The sequence below is a fragment of the Trichomycterus rosablanca genome, chromosome 2, assembly GCF_030014385.1.
Source record: "Trichomycterus rosablanca isolate fTriRos1 chromosome 2, fTriRos1.hap1, whole genome shotgun sequence".
NCBI classification, from domain to species: Eukaryota; Metazoa; Chordata; class Actinopteri; order Siluriformes; family Trichomycteridae; genus Trichomycterus; species Trichomycterus rosablanca.
The window spans coordinates 34,686,214-34,705,927 of NC_085989.1; the positions used below are offsets into that span (position 1 = coordinate 34,686,214).

Below are 19,714 nucleotides of genomic sequence, written 5' to 3' on the forward strand. Positions count from 1 at the left end.
CTCTCTCTCTCTCTCTCTCTCTCTCTCTCTTTTCTCCCTCTCTTTCTCTCCTTTCCTTTCTCTCTTACTCTCTCACTTTCTCTTATTCATTATCTGCGCTTTTTACTGCCAAGTGTCCCATCACTGAACACGGTGGAAGTTTGTCCTGCATTGTAATTAAATTGGACATCTTAAGGAGGGGGGCATGGGATGTGATGTGTGGTAAAAGGAAAAGTGAATAGGATAGGAGGGAGTGGTTCCTTTCCTACTTCTCCTGCAAAAAAAGTGAGTGAGTGACTGAGGGAGGGAGAGAGAGATCACAACAGAAGCCACGCAGTCAGTAGTGCTTCAGATCTGCCAATGTACTGGAAGCTGCAGGACTAACTCACTTTACACAGTGCATGCTACACCCATCTTTAAAGAAGCTGTGGGAAGTGCGGAAGCATGGATATGTCCAGATCCATTCAGCAGGAGATTAGCTCTCTCAAAGGTACAATCTGTGACTCTCTCTCTCTTACTTTACATACCAGGTGATTCTTGATGCATTTATTGAATTAGAGTGAAGTTATTTTTGGTAGGAAGTGTTCAATCAGGTGCAGGCATCAGCTGTATATATCGCTGCCATAATTTAAGGGATAATGCCATCTTTTTTGTGAAAGCTATTAGAGTTAAGGCACTGCAGCTTAGGGGAGGGTAATCGTTGCAGGCCATGCTGCTGATAGGGTCGGTTTTAGACTTATATCTCTGTTCAGATTGTTGTCTTTCCTTCTCCATCCGCGCAGGCTGCGACAAGCATGCGGCACGCTGATGCTGCATCGCCACAGCAACAGCCAGAGATAATCTCACTTCCTACTGTAGTGTTGGTGTAATAGAGGGTGTAGAAGCAGGAAGTGTACCCGAGTGAATCAGCCTTCTTTAATTTCAGGAGCCACCTTATTAAATATTAACTCAGCACAGCCCAGAGGAGAGTGAGTGAAGCCCAGAGGTGAGGGACGTTTACATTTGCTGCATTTAACGGATGCTTTTATCCAAAGTGACTTACAATTAAGACTCCATACAGTTTGAGGGGTTGAGGGCTAGGGGCCTTGCTGAGGGCCGTACCAGTAGCAAACACATTTGTCAATGGTAGGGCTTGAACCAGCAACCTTCAGAATACAAGCGTGGTACCTTAACCACTGAGCTACAAATAAGCTACCACGTGCAAATATAAAACTGAAATGTATGGGGCGCTAAGGTTGTGCAGCAGTCTTTGGTGCTAGCCTGTCCAGGTTTGAATCACAGGAATGCTATCGGTTGGCCAGTCAGAACAGACGTGATTGACTATATTGGGGGTGACCGAAGCCCTGTAATGGATTGGCGCCATGCCACCATGATAAAGTGATTAATTAAATTAATAAAAAAGAATGTATTTATGATTTTTAACCACTTTATCCCTGTCAAATATCAAATGAACATCCAAAACAAGGTGACAATGTATCTATGGACTAAAGTAACATTCTATATGTTCATGATCACCAATAATGTCTTTCTTTGCCAATAGACCATCCAGACTTATCAGGGAAAGGTGCAAAATTCATTATCCATCTGGGTATGGGGGGGCACCAGTGCCTATGGAATGGATGACATGCATATGTGTGAAGGTACCAGTGACACAGGTAAATGGACTACCTGCAGTCCAGATATGTCTCCTATTAAAAATGTATGGTGCAGCATGAAGAGGAGAATCAGATTACAGCGACCACTGATTGTAAAGCAGCTCAAGTCTCATAACAAGAATGAAGAAAAAATCCACTTGCAAAACTGCAACAAGTTCCCAAACCATTAAAAAGTCTCATTTATACGAAAGGTGATGGAACACAGAGGTAAACACGCCTCTATCCCAACTTTGTTGGAGTGTGTTGCAGGCTTTTGATTGATATTAGCGATTACCAGTAAGTGTCACATCTTTAATAGAAAAAGCAAATCACCCATTAAGGAGAGCTCAAGCTTTTTCTCAAGCTTGTGTTTGCTACACACTATGAGACACCAGGTCACATAGCCTTTATTTTGTGTTTATGGTACATGCTGTTTGTAGCCCCCAGGGCAAAAACAGAGAATAGGTAGGTCAGATACCTACTGTATATTTTGTATATTTTCATTTTTATTGTATTCAAAGTGCTTATAGCAGGTGTTTTGGTTCATGTCCTCTGCTAGCCAGCAACCCTAGACAATAAGTTAGTCATCACCAGACCATGACTAAGTGATATTTTTCTTGCTTTTTTGATAAAACCTTTAATGCATGTTCTTCTTGGCATCTCACTTTTTGCTTGTGGCCTTCATCAGATGCACAGCAGGGCTGGTGAATTTCTTGGTTGGTTAGCCAGAGTAAATAATGCTGCTGTCGAAGACACATATTTGCTGAGTCATTTATGAGAGGTAATTATAGCTGAACAAAAGACCAGCTGAATTTGCCGTGCATTTCCCACTAGAGCTGTGTGTAGGTGTAGCAAATCCTGCAAGTACAAATCCTGGCCAGAGTTCTGTACACCACATCCCTGATACCCTCACTATGGTAAAACAAAGTTGTTGCAGCATCATGTTATAGGGGTTCTTTTCAGTGGCAGGGACAAGGACATTAGTAAAAATGAATGCAGCCAGAGAAGGATGACTTGGCTCCCCTTGCAAAATGACAATGACACTGAAGTGACTTTGAGGCAAGTCTCAGAATATCTTGTGTCTATCTACTCCTGTTTTTCGGTTTCTCCACCTGTTATCCAACTTCATGAAACTTAAGGGAAAATGCCATTAATAATAGGATAAACTGCCCAATTCTAGATGTCCAGTGCTTGCACAGATCTCTCCTAGTAGGCATTTAGATTTTTGAATGTCAAATCCACAGCAAGTGTGTACAAAGTCAAGGGGTCCAAATATGTTCTGAATCGACTGTATGAAATATATTCTACCTTTAATATTTAGGGCCCTACTAAATGGGAATTGCTTAATTTCACGGACTTCGTTTTTCAAAAATCATAGATTTTCTGGATTTTTAAAGAAAAGTGCCACATTTCATGGCAGTCATTAAATAACATACATAAATTGAATGATAGAATACTTGAAAGCTACAATACACGGCGCAGCCTACCTTAATAGTTGAAAGACGATAATACTCATCCGAATACTCATCAAAATACACTCAATACATAAACACATACATCAAAAATTGTCAGCACACTACAACTCAGAAAAGTCTGTTACACTAACTTAATGATTGATGATTACTAGGACTGCCTCATATTGCATATTGCACTTCATATTTAATATACTGTGTGAATAAAAAGCGTTAAACACAAACATAAATTTTGGATTTTACAGCAAATTGCATATTTCATGGGAAACTGCTCATTTCACGGTCTGTGATGCGATTTTTATGACCGTGAATTAGGTAGGGCCTTAATTTTATTCTTCCATTTTTTTGTGGCAACAGTTGGGGAAGATCAGCACAACTATGCACTTGTGCTGTAAGCTACAATAAGGTGATTTTGGTTTGACAAAGATTTGACAGGTTTGGTGTGGTGGAGTTTGAGTGGCTTTCACAGAGCTCTGACATCAAACCTAAAACCACCTTTAAGAAGAATTGGAACACCATTTGCTTACCAGAGTGATGGTATGTGGGTTAATATGGAGTTGTACCCATCTTTGCATAACTGTAACAGCCTTGTTTGGCCATATATTGTTTCTAGCATAAACATATTCCATACATTACCACTAGAAGCACCATGCCTGGTTTATCTGATTATACCTAAAAGCGTCAAACGACAGTCATTTGACGTTAGCGCTGTGACTACCTGCTACGAGCGCTGTGTTGATTTTGCCTACTTATGGCACGGCTTTTTAGACAATGATGCTGTTACTGACACATAAAAATCGCTAGATGGTGCATCTTGCAGAAAGTAAATAGTTTGGTTATAAAAACAGCTCGGGTTCTGCCAATGTTTTTTCCATTTCCACATTAACAGCAAAAATGCAGTAGTGACTCCTTTGAAGGACACATTCCTTGTAGACCCCCTAAGTTTGTCTCTATAACCAATAATTATTTACATACAGCAGCCCTGGTTTTCCCCTAATCCATAAGTCTCTTCATGAATTCCTATAAAGAAACATATCGACCCCCACTTTGACTTTTTAAAGATGGAACCTTTTATTCAGCCATGATAATAGTCATAGCAGCTGACATTGCGTTAAGAATCAAACAAACAAACAAACCCTGCTGTTCATATTATGTGTCTTCTAAGAGTATTTCTGGAAGGCAACATTTGTGACCCAGTTAGGCTGAATGAGACAGGGCTGTTAAAACAGTCTGGAATGCACTAAAATGTGTCTGGCTTGGGAGCAAAACAATCTTCTGCTGTGCTTCTACTGTTTTTGTTCTAAACGTCAAGGCAGACAAAGGATTTACACCCTACTGAAACCCAAGTCCAGTGATTTAACATGCATGGCACGTCTCAGCCAGTTAACTTAGTTTAAGATCTCAGCAGTGCATGTAGATTTTAATTTCCCTAGATCAGTGGTTCCCAAACTTTTTACAATCCGTATCTGCTGAGACGTAAAACCTCCTACTGAGTTCACTCTCTAGCTCTGTGCACATACACTGATTTACACACTCAAGCGCATGTGATGTCTTTGTATTCTGTATACAGTATACAGTACCTTAACCACTGATCTATCACTGTCTCCACAACAATGGCTAACAGGTGTAATAAACCAGTAATAGAATGGTTCCAACTTTGCAGCAACAGTTTTGTAAAGGCCTTTTCCTGTTCCAGCATGACTGCCCCTGTGCACAAAGCAAGGTCTATAAAGACATAAGACTATATGTCTTGATGAACAGTTTTGGAATCAAGTTTTGGAATCAACTAGAACATTAACTGAGACTTTCCCGACCAACATCAATGCCCATCCATACAAATGTTCTTTTGACTGAATAGGCACAAATATCCAAAGACGTACTTTAAAGTCTTGTCAGAAGCCTTCTCAGTAGAGTAGAGTTATAGCTGAAAAGATCACACAGAGATCACTCTATTTAATACCATTTGTTTTTAAATAAAACTGATGGACTGATGTGTGCACTAGACAGCTATGTGTGGCATTTAGTTTGCTGTTGGATCTCTGCTAAGTTTAATAGTGTGAACACATCATGTTCATGCCAGTTTCTGCTTTTTCACTGATACCAAGCATACAAGGCAGTAAAAGATCACTCTGCATCATGTAACAGTAGATACTGCCCAATTATTTCCAATTATGCCAAGAATAGGTTCTGCAGTGCTGCACCCTGAGGATTATCATGGTTTCTGGCAGAGAAATCTGATGCCAGAGATGAAGATCTTTTAAGAAAGAGCTTCAGAAGCATGTCTTCTCATTTGTTAGAGGAAGCCAGCTTTTCTTGGACTGGTTCTATATTGACACATACTAATTAATTCATGTACTAATGTTGTCAAGAATGTGTGAATATTTTAGAATGTAGATCTAGGTGGGACAGTCTACTTGTTTAAAATAATTGCCTCGTTATTAGAAAAACACCAATCTGTCTCTATATTTAAATCCTTATGAATTAACAGTAATGTAACATACTGTTTTAAGGCAAATGTATTTGTATAGTGCTTTTTACAATATACATTGTCTCAAAGCAACTTTACAGAATCCAGGACCAGCAGACCAAAAACCCCTGTCGAGCAAACCAAGGGCAACAGTGGCAAGGAAAAACCATGAAAGGAACCAGACTCAGCAGGGACCCATTGTCCTTGGGTGGCCTGGAGAATAAGTTGAATGAATTAGACTTATACATATCATACATGCACAAAATTCATTTAAACTAAAGGTTATAATTAGCAAAAAAGAAAAACAAGCAACTTCATTATTTAGTCCAGTCTGTGATAAAGTCCATAGTGAGTTCTGGACATTTTTATACTATCACTGGGCTTCTCAAAAAAAGCTACTGGATAGGTTTTTAGATTTTAAAGTAACATTGTTCCTACCATAATCAGATTTTGGTTCTATTTGGTTATTTCCAGACATATATTGTCATGAAGAGATCATACTTGGCTCCACGAAAATAGTTGTACCACTCATGCTTTACAGTGCACAATGTGTAATCAATGAATTGATTCAGAATTGACCCAGCCTGGTTGTTCTGTAAATGTGGGATAGGGCTTAGACTTGAGTTGGGGTTCAATGTGCCTCACCCCCATTCCTACTCCAGAGAACAGATGTGTCTAAGCATTGTAATCTAAAATACAGGCATCATAAAAACACTGCACTTTTTAGTTTTTTGAAAATTGATTACCAGTTTATTGTAAAGTACGTATGATTGCTTTTTGCTTGTTACATCAAGGAAGTGAGGTAGTTGTGTTCTTGAATGTTGGATTTCTCTGTAAGGTTAAAATACTTAATTGTGTTTTTCTACTTTTTAACACTTCATTCATAATGTGGATGTGTTTGGGGCATAAGTCATGGCATGGCATGTACCTCTATTCAAGCACCAGTGAAAAGCATTGCATTAGTGTTTTTAAATGAGTTGATGCAGACTTAAGAGATACCACCACCACTTTATATATATACCTTTGATATGTGTACAGTATGTGACTGACATAGTACGCTCTAGGTATAAATTGAACTATGCTTATTACATCATATAAATTAGCAGTGCTATTGACGGGCTGGTTGACCTCTACACAGACATGATTGGCTAAGTCTGATGGTGAGAGGAGGGGGGGTCGTCCTGTCATGGCTATTCCTGCCTTGCTTATGTTTCCAGGGGGAACCGGACCTATAGATAGGATAAAGCGGCTCCAGGATAAATCATTCCACTTCATGTTTTGTTTTGTCTGGCTTGTAGAATCCAGTGTGTATTTTAATATATATTTGCTTCCAACATTTTGGCTGTGTTGCTGTCCACAAAAGCAGGTTTATAAAGACATGACATGATGAGTTTGGTATGGAGGAACTCCAAAGCTTTGACCTTAACCGGAATGAACACCTTCGGAATGTGATTGAATGGAAGGCCTTCTTATAGAACATTAGGGCCAGACCTCACAAATGCTCTTTTGACTGAATGGGCACAAATTCCCATGAACACAACTGTGAAAAGCCCACAGAAGTCATCAGTACGCGTGTCTAAAAACTCATAATGTATAACTCTCTGTAAAGATATTATCCATTTTTGCAAGTACTGTTACGCCAGAATCTAATCACATAATCTTTTTACAAAGACAAAAATCCTCTTTAATGTGTCACTAAAAGCCATATGTAACTTAATTATCCATATTCCTCATACCCACACATTTTTTTTGTGTTTGCAGTAATGTTATATCTTGTAAACATCAAAAAGGTACCATAACTTATCTATTATGCTTCATCATGCCTCATCACTTGCAGTTTGCTCTAATGAGCGTAGTGCATTTTCTCTTCCCCAGCACCTAGTGCCAGCAGAAGATGCTAGCATAGCAAAAACAAGACCAAACAAAGAGAGGTGGGAAATAATGCTGACTCATGCCTGCTGATGTGAGGCACAGCAGTGTCTGCATCATGTCATGTCTGCTAGTCAGGAAAACCAGTTTTATGCTAATGGGATAGTGATTTACGTATTTCATTCTAGCATGTTTAGCGTCCGCTAGAATGAATAGCTGCACGAGTACAGAAATGAAAGAGAAAAATTTTAGAAAAATTTTACTCTCTAACCCTAAATATTACTGGATTATCACACGTGGAGGCTTCATACAGCAACTTTGCTGTACCTGTTCACATAGAGAAAATGTATTTTATAACAAACCCCAAACAAAAATGTAGTGGTTTATATGTGAACACATTACAGGACATCGATATATACAGCTCCTTATTATGATTAAAATGCCTTAATATGCCAGCACTTTTTTATTGCCAATTTAGTATATTTTATACTTGTCTATGAGACATCTTTGCCCAGTGTAACAAACCCTTTTGTTGTGGAGATTGGCGGCGTGGCTTGGTTATGGATTCTTTTGAGACCAACAGGCTTTACCTCTTTCTGGGAGCTCATTCGGTGTCGGGTCTTTCAATCATCATGACAGAACTGTCCTGAATGAGTGAGCTGCCCAGTGACGGTCCTTTTCCAATGCTGGCCCCACGTTTGGCCCCACGCTGGGTGTGTGCTGTACCAGTTGGGGGTGTGGGGTGCCACACCTGCATTGCTGTATGCAGCTTGTTCTAGTTTTTCTTTCTTTTTTCTCCCTCCGAGAACAGGGTTCTTGTTTGTTTCTATTATTTTGGCCAATGCTTTAAGTTTCTAGTTAACCTAGCCACAGTATTGTTCTTCTACCTAACTTTTTAGCCGGCAGGTGCGGGGCTACACCTGGCACCTCAATGGCAAAGCGTGATCCACCCTGTTATATCTGGGTAACATGACTGACAGATAACATAACAGAAATCTATTTTTGTATGATAAGTTTGCATCTCACATGACCACACCATACTGTGAAATAGCATGAGTGTTTTATAGGTTTACGTTAACACAGCAGGTGGTCACCAGGCTTATTTAAAGATGGTGTCCTCATGTCCCAGAAACTAATACTGTATTACGAACCCAGCTATCAACAACATGAACATAATGAATATGTTAATTACATACAGATAAGGTTCAGTGGCTATTAGTGGACAAGTCTATGTTTTGTGTCTTTTGGCTCATATCAAAATAAAGAACAGCTATAACCAAAATACCATAATCATGTTTCAAACATTTCATTGAACAATTTGTAAAACATTACATTACATTATATGCTTAAAAACTGTTATTTGTTAAATTGCTTGAGCTATTATTAAACTGATAAAAGTACAAAGAAAACATTTTAGTGTTTTTAGTGCTAAACCTGTTTTTTATATATAAAAATAAGAATGTCACACCTGCAACATACTCAATAAAGTTGGACAGAGGCAAAATAAGACTAAGGTTATACAAGTAACGCTGTTCTGCAAGGTTAAACAATTATCAGTTTAATTGGTAAATGGTGAGATTATTCAGATTGAGTATAAAAAGGTTCTTTCATCAAGGTTCTTTCATAAGTCTTTGCAAACAAGGGTGGGTTGTGATTCACCAGTTTGTGCCAAACTTTATGAAAGAATTGTCAGTAAGTTAAAAGACAATGTTTATCAGTGCAAGATTGTGAAGAATTTAGGTCTTTCACCATCTACAGTTAATAATATCATGAAAGATTCAGGGAGTTAGGGGAAATCTTGGTATGAGGACAGAAACCACTGCTAAATGTGTGTGACCATCAAACTCTGGAAAACATGCACTGTTGTACTGTTATTTCACTTTCAGTTAAGGTTAGACACAGCTGTTTTTACAGAGCAAATTTATTACAAATATGTAGTTTTAAGTCACTTTATTATATTTATAAGGCTGAAGTTCCTTCACAATGGAAGCTGTTTTAAACTAGTTTTTGTGTGTCATGACCAGCCACACTGGTGTTTTAAATCAATAAAACTGTGTCATTGTTGCAGACATGATGGGCAAAACTTTTGTTGATTGGATTTTTATAGCATCACTTAAATCTTTTACCTAAGAGTTAATTCAGACTTTAGGCATTACTTCTTTTTTCTGCGCTGTCGTTCCATTGTGTGTAATTTTGTATATATTTATATAAGAAGATAAATACCTTTAATCTATTTCAGTTCATCTGCAAAATGATCCAGATGATTGAAGTATATTGGAGCTTTTCACTATAATTATCAATGTTCTCTTTTTATATTTTATAATCAGCTTACTTTTAATCTGAAAGAAATAAGGTCCTTTTAATAATGCATAAACTACAGTATAAATGTTATATACTATGCAACAGCATATAATTCTTTACATTTACTGATGTAAGATTGATGAATGATGCTTTAATGAACTGCACTGTAAGCCCGGACAAGTTCAATCTACTTAAAAAATTTGAGGAAACCGGTTGCCCTAAAAAAGTTAAGTAATGTATAATGAAAACTTGAGTTAGCATAACTTAAAACATTAAGTTATTACACCTGAAAGGCAAGTTGATTAAACTTTCTTTTTTTTGTTATACCAACTGCTTTTCCCAATAATTCTACTTATTATCTTGAGCTCAATGGAAAAAAATATTGATTTCTTCTTAGTTTTCATGTTAATTACATTTTAAATATGAATTACAAATGTTTATAGAGAAACAGACACAATTATACAATTATTTTTCTTTATTTCACTTCAGAAGTATTTACTTAAAATACAACATGTCAAGAAAACATCTTAACAACTGTACAAACTGTATATAAAGTTCTGATGAAACACAAACAGCTCTTTACAGTAACCATGAACCTGTAAAACAACACAAAGAAACAAGAAACAGAAGTATTAAAATCAACATTAATAGCATTAATTTAAGGATTAAAATAAAGCAAGCCAGCACACTCTTTGCTTCGTATGAAGGCTAGCATGCTAACATGCTAGCATGTAGCCTAAATACGGCAAATAAAGCAGTGCTGTTTGCTTATTTATTTAGTGTCAACATTAAGATCATTTATTTTAAACAAAATTGTTAAGTAAAGTACAACACTTACCAAAATTAGACGGAAGATGAAAAAGCCCCATCAGACTGGTGTACATGCTACTCAAAAATAGCATAATGAGGAAGAAAATGTTTGTCCACTTAGTTTAACAAAGGTTCCACTTCACAAAAGACATTTCAGGAAGACAAGTTTACTTGTGCAAAAAGCCTTAAATGAAAAGTAAAAAGTAATTTGCAACAACAGGTTACAAAAGTTAAAACAAATGGCTGCCTGATTCACCAACAGCGAGCTGAAAAAAGGCGACTTACACGTAAATGGTTTTTCTGTTTTATTACCTTAACTTAACTTTTTAAAGTTAATCTGATAGAAAAGTATTTTTTTTTGTTTAGTAAACTTAAATCTTTTAGCACATTTAAATGTGTACTCAAATTAGTACAATGTACTCTGCATTTTAGAGTAGAGCAAAAAAACTTAAATAATTTATGTATGTTGTACTAAAAATGTTTGATTAAATATAAAGTCCGGGCTAACAGTGTGGGTGGTGGTAGCTCAGTGATTAAGGTACTGGACTAGTTATCAGTAGTTTACATTTACATTTTCAGCATTTAGCAGCTGCTTTTATCCAAAGCGACTCACACAATTCGCTTACTTGTAGTCAAGTATGCTAGGTTTTTTTATAGCTTTGACTTAAAAGGAGTGGCAGGGTGGCACAGATTAAGTGGTTGCTGCACAGCAACATGTTTTCTAGGGTTTTAGCATTGGTTATAAAGTTTTGCCTGTACTCACTGTGTCTGCATGTGTTTTCTCTCATCTCTGTTTGCATCTATTTTAGAATGCAATTAAGTTAAGCATGTCTGATGAGAAATGATCTATTGGTAATTCGGTTGAATTGTGTTCAAGGGCATAAAAGCACAAAAGGCAAGACAAGCAGTGGAAATGTTAGACTTAACATGGATAAATTAAAAGAAAATGGTTACTAGTTATTAAATTACAACTTGATAGTTTAGACATTGTAGCTTTTACTGACTGATAACACTGTGGACATGTTTATTTGAGTTTATTTAAGTGTATTTTCTTTTTCAAAAGTGCACATTATACAAATGCATCTTAATTCACAGCTGAATACATTGTTTTATGGTGAGATAATTTATGCTGTGCATAGTACAAATTTCACCCAGTAGTAAGTTTGTGAAAAATGCTGGTCATTTGAATGCAGCTGAGGCAATAACTACGGTACTCGGTTCTGAAATACCCAGTAGATGGTGCTGCCACAAAAGCAACAATGCACTGAACTGTTGAAATGAAATGTGTGAGTAGTAGGAAGTGCAGCACTAAATCAGGAATTAAGAGTTAAGTTTTATACACTGCAGTACTTTGCTATTAAAAAAACACCCCTCCTGCAGCACCATCTGCTATTTCCTTCCATTATTTTTCATTTGTTTTTTTTTCATCCCTCTTGTTTAAACAGGCAACACATTGGGTCAAATCTGCCAGGAAACTGGCATCCGTTTTATTTTCTTGCTCCCACTTCAGCCAGTTTGTAATGTCTGAAAATGTCAGCTTTACTGCTTAAAAACTGCAGGTGGTTTAAGACTGATGGACATGGAAAAATGGCAAATTTTGGTACCATTGCAACTAATGTTTTTCTTTTCTGTCTTTTCTTGTTTTTAGGTAAGCTGCTTTTTCTGTTTCTACCTCTGTCCCTGGGTGGGTGTGGGAGGGTGGTGATAGTCTTCAAAAAAAGAGTAAGTATGCTTTAACACCTCTTAACCTCTTTAAATTCCTTGGCAGTAAAAACTTCTTGCTTCAGAAAAAAGTTCTTGCTCTCTGGTATGTGAACAGTTCTGCAAAACACAAATGGCATGGTAAGATGGTTTACAAGAATTTACAAGTTTAAATGGCTTTCATTTACAGAGCCTTATCATAGCATAGCCTGGTTCGTTAAAGAAATAAATGAACACAAAAATCTCTTTAAAAAAAAATGCCTCTCACAAACCTTTTATCTTTACTGACATTGTTCCTTTATTATTATTCTTTTTGATACAACCAGTAAAGAAATATGCTGATCAAACTTGAGTAATCAATAATAAAACAAATTTTTATGAAGAACAAAACTGGACTATATTAAACATTACTTAAGTGCAACTTAAGTGCAAGAGATATCTCTGTAACAGATACCTCTGTAACAGTTTTTTTTAGTCAGCTTGTGTTTATTTCATACCTTTGAGGTTGCCAGGTTTTTCCTGAGTAGAGCTTTAGGCTCTAAAACTAAAAACATCAACTTCAAGACTAAAGAAAATAGAAAATGATAGACACTTGCTTATCTTAATTTTAGCAGTTAAAGTGTGTCTAGTGTATATTTGCTGCCAACAACATTTTCATTACATTTTCATGGTGGTTGCAAGACATTATTTCTGCTGGAAAAATGTACAAATCCTTAACTGCTTGGAATTTAGATACTGCAGCTTTGATATAAAGATAAGAAAATGTGTTTAACTCAGACGCAAGGAATATATACACTTATCAGCCATAACAAAACCACCTTTTTCTACACTCACTGTCCATTTTATCAGCTCCACTTACCATATAGAAGCCCTTTGTAGTTCTACAATTACTGACTGTAATCTATCTGTTTCTCTACATACTTTTTTAGCCTGCTTTCACCCTGTTCTTCAATGGTCAGGACCCCCACAGGACCACCACAGAGCAGGTATTATTTAGGTGGTGGATTATTCTCAGCACTGAAGTGACAATGACATGGTGGTGGTGTGTTAGTGTGTGTTGTGCTGGTATGAGTGGATAAGACACAGCAGTGCTGATGGAGTTTTTAAATACCGTGTCCACTCACTGTCCACTCTATTAGACACTCCTACCTAGTTGGCTCACCTTGTAGATGTAAAGTCAGAGACGATCGCTCATCTATTGCTGCTGTTTGAGTTGGTCATCTTCGAGACCTCCATCAGTGGTCACAGGATGCTGCCCACGGGGCGCTGTTGGCTGGATGTTTTTAGTTGGTGGACTACTCTTAGTCCAGCAGTGACAGTAATGTGTTTAAAAACTCCATCAGCACTGCTGTGTCTGATCCACTCATACCAGCACAACACACACTAACACACCACCACCATGTCAGTGTCACTGCAGTGCTGAGAATGATCCACCACCCAAATAATACCTGCTCTGTAGTGGTCCTGGGAGAGTCCTGACCATTAAAGAACAGCATGTAAGGAGGCTAACAAAGCATGCAGAGAAACAGATAGACTACAGTCAGTTATTGTAGAACTACAAAGTGCTTCTATATAGTAAGTGGAGCTGATAAAATGGACAGTGAGTGTAGAAACAAGGAGGTGGTTTTAATGTTATATATATATATATATATTAGGGCTGTCAAACGATTAAAAATTTTAATCGCGATTAATCTCAGAATTTCCTATAGTTAATCGCGATTAATCGCATATTTTTAAAAAAGAAGAAAACAAGGATTTTTAAGTGAAATGTTACAATTAAAATGGTGAACACATTTTATGCTAAATGTACTGATGTTAAAAACTGCTGGGACAAGAGAAAACTGTAAGGGAGTTTTATTCACTCACATACTAGGCAGTAATACAGGGGTGGGCAATTAAATTTTCCAAGGGGCCACATAAGAAACTGGGACTGTTGTGGAGGGCCGGACCAATAAGGTGAACTTAATTCTGCTCAATATTAATTTTATCTCTTTATTTACATTTTCAGCATTTAGCAGACGGCTTTATCCACAGCAATTTACATTACAGTTACAGTTTACAGTCTGAGCAATTGAGGGTTAAGGGCCTTGCTTAAGGGCCCAACAGCAGCAACCTGGCAGTGGTGGGGCTTGAACCAGCAACCTTCTAATTACTAGTCCAGTACCTTAATCACTAGGCTACAACTGTCCACTCTTTATGAAAAGCAGTAAATTGTACAGTTCTAATAAGCTGTTAATGTTTAGATGTTACAATCAGAAAATTAGAAGTAGGCAGAGTAAAAACATCAACATTAACATCAACATTTTCACTATTTAAACAAACAAATGCAAAAAAACAAAAACAAATGTGAACAAAATGTGCAGGTTTTTAAACTTTACACTATTTTGTTTTGAGTCTAATTACCTCATTTGTTTTTCAGTCCTTTGTTACTGTTGGATATTCTTTTTAAAATCACAGAGCTGGTCCTGACTGCTTCAGTTCTGGACGTGTTAAACTTTATAAAAAGTTCTTGATGCTTTTGCAGTTTAGTTAGAGAAGCTTCAGGTGTGACCCCCGCATCGTTCATGTTCTTATATTTCTGTTTAGTACCGTAACAGCGATTTAAACACTAAATTGTGATCGTTAAACAGCTTTACATCTGACTTCAGTAAATAAATACTTCAGAAGTTCGTGTCTTGTTAAAAACTCCACCGTCAATCACACTCAGTTCTGTTCGCATTACAGTGAAGCTGATACACTCGCGCACACGTCAATCCAAACTTGCGGATATTTAAAGACACAGCGCTCCCGTCAAAACAGTCACGTTATATTGCATGTGTGATGTACATTTATTCACATCAAATTTTTAATTGCCACGAATCTCATGCGGGCCGGTTGGGGATGTCTCGCGAAGCCGGATGTGGCCCGCGGGCCGTACAATGCCCAGGTCTGCTCAACATGAACTACGGATGACTCGCAGGGTCAAATAGAACTTGCGTTAATGGCACTATTCTTTTTAATCGCGTTAAATTGAGATTGCGTTAATGCGTTATTATCGCGTTAACTTCGACAGCCCTAATATATATATATATATATATATATATATATATATATATATATACAGGGGTTGGACAAAATAACTGAAACACCTGGTTTTAGACCACAATAATTTATTAGTATGGTGTAGGGCCTCCTTTTGCGGCCAATACAGCGTCAATTCGTCTTGGAAATGACATATACAAGTCCTGCACAGTGGTCAGAGGGATTTTAAGCCATTCTTCTTGCAGGATAGTGGCCAGGTCACTACGTGATGCTGGTGGAGGAAAACGTTTCCTGACTCGCTCCTCCAAAACACCCCAAAGTGGCTCAATAATATTTAGATCTGGTGACTGTGCAGGCCATGGGAGATGTTCAACTTCACTTTCATGTTCATCAAACCAATCTTTCACCAGTCTTGCTGTGTGTATTGGTGCATTGTCATCCTGATACACGGCACCGCCTTCAGGATACAATGTTTGAACCATTGGATGCACATGGTCCTCCAGAATGGTTCGGTAGTCCTTGGCAGTGACGCGCCCATTTAGCACAAGTATTGGGACTAGGGAATGCCATGATATGGCAGCCCAAACCATCACTGATCCACCCCCATGCTTCACTCTGGCATGCAACAGTCTGGGTGGTACGCTTCTTTGGGGCTTCTCCACACCGTAACTCTCCCGGATGTGGGGAAAACAGTAAAGGTGGACTCATCAGAGAACAATACATGTTTCACATTGTCCACAGTCCAAGATTTGCGCTCCTTGCACCATTGAAACCGACGTTTGGCATTGGCACGAGTGACCAAAGGTTTGGCTATAGCAGCCCGGCCGTGTATATTGACCCTGTGGAGCTCCCGACGGACAGTTCTGGTGGAAACAGGAGAGTTGAGGTGCACATTTAATTCTGCCGTGATTTGGGCAGCCGTGGTTTTATGTTTTTTGGATACAATCCGGGTTAGCACCCGAACATCCCTTTCAGACAGCTTCCTCTTGCGTCCACAGTTAATCCTGTTGGATGTGGTTTGTCCTTCTTGGTGGTATGCTGACATTACCCTGGATACCGTGGCTCTTGATACATCACAAAGACTTGCTGTCTTGGTCACAGATGCGCCAGCAAGACGTGCACCAACAATTTGTCCTCTTTTGAACTCTGGTATGTCACCCATAATGTTGTGTGCATTGCAATATTTTGAGCAAAACTGTGCTCTTACCCTGCTAATTGAACCTTCACACTCTGCTCTTACTGGTGCAATGTGCAATTAATGAAGATTGGCCACCAGACTGGTCCAATTTAGCCATGAAACCTCCCACACTAAAATGACAGGTGTTTCAGTTATTTTGTCCAACCCCTGTATATATATATATATATATATATATATATATATATATATATATATATATATATATATACAGTGTATCACAAAAGTGAGTACACCCCTCACATTTCTGCAGATATTTAAGTATATCTTTTCATGGGACAACACTGACAAAATGACACTTTGACACAATGAAAAGTAGTCTGTGTGCAGCTTATATAACAGTGTAAATTTATTCTTCCCTCAAAATTACTCAATATACAGCCATTAATGTCTAAACCACCGGCAACAAAAGTGAGTACACCCCTAAGAGACTACACCCCTAAATGTCCAAATTGAGCACTGCTTGTCATTTTCCCTCCAAAATGTCATGTGATTTGTTAGTGTTACTAGGTCTCAGGTGTGCATAGGGAGCAGGTGTGTTCAATTTAGTAGTACAGCTCTCACACTCTCTCATACTGGTCACTGAAAGTTCCAACATGGCACCTCATTGCAAATAACTCTCTGAGGATCTTAAAAGACGAATTGTTGCGCTACATGAAGATGGCCAAGGCTACAAGAAGATTGCCAACACCCTGAAACTGAGCTGCAGCACAGTGGCCAAGATCATCCAGCGTTTTAAAAGAGCAGGGTCCACTCAGAACAGACCTCGCGTTGGTTGTCCAAAGAAGCTGAGTGCACATGCTCAGCGTCACATCCAACTGCTGTCTTTGAAAGATAGGCGCAGGAGTGCTGTCAGCATTGCTGCAGAGATTGAAAAGGTGGGGGGTCAGCCTGTCAGTGCTCAGACCATACGCCGCACACTACATCAAATTGGTCTGCATGGCTGTCACCCCAGAAGGAAGCCTCTTCTGAAGTCTCTACACAAGAAAGCCCGCAAACAGTTTGCTGAAGACATGTCAACAAAGGACATGGATTACTGGAACCATGTCCTATGGTCTGATGAGACCAAGATTAATTTGTTTGGTTCAGATGGTCTCAAGCATGTGTGGCAGCAATCAGGTGAGGAGTACAAAGATAAGTGTGTCATGCCTACAGTCAAGCATGGTGGTGGGAATGCCATGGTCTGGGGCTGCATGAGTGCAGCAGGTGTTGGGGAGTTACATTTCATTGAGGGACACATGAACTCCAATATGTACTGTGAAATACTGAAGCAGAGCATGATCCCCTCCCTCCGGAAACTGGGTCGCAGGGCAGTGTTCCAGCATGATAATGACCCCAAACACACCTCTAAGACGACCACTGCTTTATTGAAGAGGCTGAGGGTAAAGGTGATGGACTGGCCAAGCATGTCTCCAGACCTAAACCCAATAGAACATCTTTGGGGCATCCTCAAGCGGAAGGTGGAGGAGCGCAAAGTCTCGAATATCCGCCAGCTCCGTGATGTCGTCATGGAGGAGTGGAAAAGCATTCCAGTGGCAACCTGTGAAGCTCTGGTAAACTCCATGCCCAGGAGAGTTAAGGCAGTTCTGGGAAATAATGGTGGCCACACAAAATATTGACACTTCAGGAACTTTCAATAAGGGGTGTACTCACTTTTGTTGCCAGTGGTTTAGACATTAATGGCTGTATATTGAGTTATTTTGAGGGAAGAATAAATTTACACTGTTATATAAGCTGCACACAGACTACTTTTCATTGTGTCAAAGTGTCATTTTGTCAGTGTTGTCCCAAGAAAAGATATACTTAAATATCTGCAGAAATGTGAGGGGTGTACTCACTTTTGTGATACACTGTATATATATATATATATTCTAAATAGCCTCAAACTATGAATTATACAGTCAAAACGGCATTTGTGACAATAGGTAATGGGCTGCCTTAGATGGGTTAAGGTCAGGGCTCAGCTAATCAGTTTTATTTTTTCATTCTTTATTTATTTTTTATTCCTTCCCCTTTTTTCTCTCCTTTAATTTCAACTGAGCTTTATTAGTAGTTAAATTATAGAGCACCCACCACTATTCCAGCCCTGCCAGGAACTGCAGTGTAATGTGATATAAGTTTCCTCCCTGTTATTATGAGACTGGAAGGCTGAAGGAGCTTTGCCACCCAGAAGTTGCTGCAACCAAAAAGAAATGAAATTTTCCAGAACAATCCCGCATCCAGATATAAATGTGGCTTCTTGGGTGTATTTTATTGGTACATTTTTACTGGTTACAATTATTTTCAAATATGGTTGGCAGCTAAATTTAGTGGGGGTCCTGACCATTGAAGAACAGGGTGAAAGGGGGCTAAAAAAGTATGTAGAGAAACAGATGGACTACAGTCAGTAATTGTAGAACTACAAAGCGCTTCTATATGGTAAGTGGGGCTGATAAAATGACACAGAGTGTAGAAAAAAGGAGGTGGCCATAATGTTATGCCTTATCGGTGTGTAGATATATATATGTATATATATATAACTTATATTATTACTTTAAATCTGGTCCCAAAATGTTATGATCTCTATTTGGGACGGGTGCTTTATAGGCCACATTCCTGTAATGGAGTAAAGGAATAATAAATCTAAATGATTTTGAAAACAAAAGGGTCTATTCTATGTGAATTATATGAATGACGATATAAAAATGTGATTTATGAATAGACAAAACATTTCCTTGTAGGATGATTGATGAATGAACTGTTACAGTATATAGCTTGCGTCACACTTTCCGCTGTTTGAGCTGAGCAGGTCGCATTGTGATTGAATGTTTGTCCATGTGTGCTGCATTTGTACTTACTAAAATTACACTGCAGATATCGTTTCATTTAGCAAGATAAATTGTTTATTCTTCAGCCCTGCTGGTTGGAATTTTAGTAAATTGTATTAATAATGCTCCATTCCAAAACTTCATTTTTTGCTTTTGTCAGAGAATTATTCCTGTTATTTGCACTTTTAATTAAACTGAACATAAATAAAAGAGACACAGCAGCTCATTTAAAGAGGCTATTGAGCTTTTTAGCTGAAGGTTAGAGGGTGAAAGGTGAGCCATTACTTACTTTGTGTGTGTATTGTTTGTGCACTTTCCCAGGTGCAAATGTTTCTATGAAGCAGTTACACATGATGTTAGACCAACTGCAATGACATACACTCTATGACAAAAAGTTTGTGCACTAATCATAGTAATTGTGGAATAAGTGTAGGAATAACAGCCTTCACATTTCTGGG

At 38.3% G+C, this 19,714-nt stretch overlaps 1 protein-coding gene across 7 annotated transcripts in view; it reads left to right on the top strand.

The window, feature by feature from the left end:
* The window catches only part of pleca (plectin a), a 171,911-nt gene that overhangs the window by 46,651 nt on the left and 105,546 nt on the right, over positions 1-19,714 (top strand). The window contains exon 1 of one of the 7 annotated variants that reach the window (XM_063014827.1): positions 437-469. The exons of the other annotated variants lie outside the window; for them this stretch is intronic. The gene's annotated coding sequence lies outside the window, so the exon portion shown is untranslated. Of the gene's footprint in view, positions 1-436; positions 470-19,714 lie in introns of those variants that run through there. 7 annotated transcript variants of the gene reach the window in all.